The sequence below is a fragment of the Penaeus monodon genome, chromosome 19 (assembly GCF_015228065.2).
Source record: "Penaeus monodon isolate SGIC_2016 chromosome 19, NSTDA_Pmon_1, whole genome shotgun sequence".
In the NCBI taxonomy this organism is placed as follows: Eukaryota; Metazoa; Arthropoda; class Malacostraca; order Decapoda; family Penaeidae; genus Penaeus; species Penaeus monodon.
In genome coordinates this window covers 42299745-42300063 of record NC_051404.1, presented here as the reverse complement: position 1 = coordinate 42300063, position 319 = coordinate 42299745, and positions in this window count along the sequence as shown.

Here is a 319-nt window from a genome sequence, read left to right as displayed (position 1 = left end):
TGCCAGGCCCATCCACACGGCTGCACATACGACCCACACAGCCACCCAGGCACGACCACTTGAGCAGCCAGCTTCACTCCTCCGTAAATAAGATTCCCTTGACATTCCAATACATAAAAAAATATATATGAGACAATTAACATGACGATGCATTCCGCGGAAGGATATTGAGCCAAGCCACACAGTGCTAACCCTCGGGAGCAACGATGGTCGATATCCCTTCGGAGGTGGGGTGGGATTTACGACCTTAAGGAGTTTATGAAAAGACAGGTGATTGTGAGCAATGCGACGAGCCAGTGGCTTCCTTGGGATTTATTCG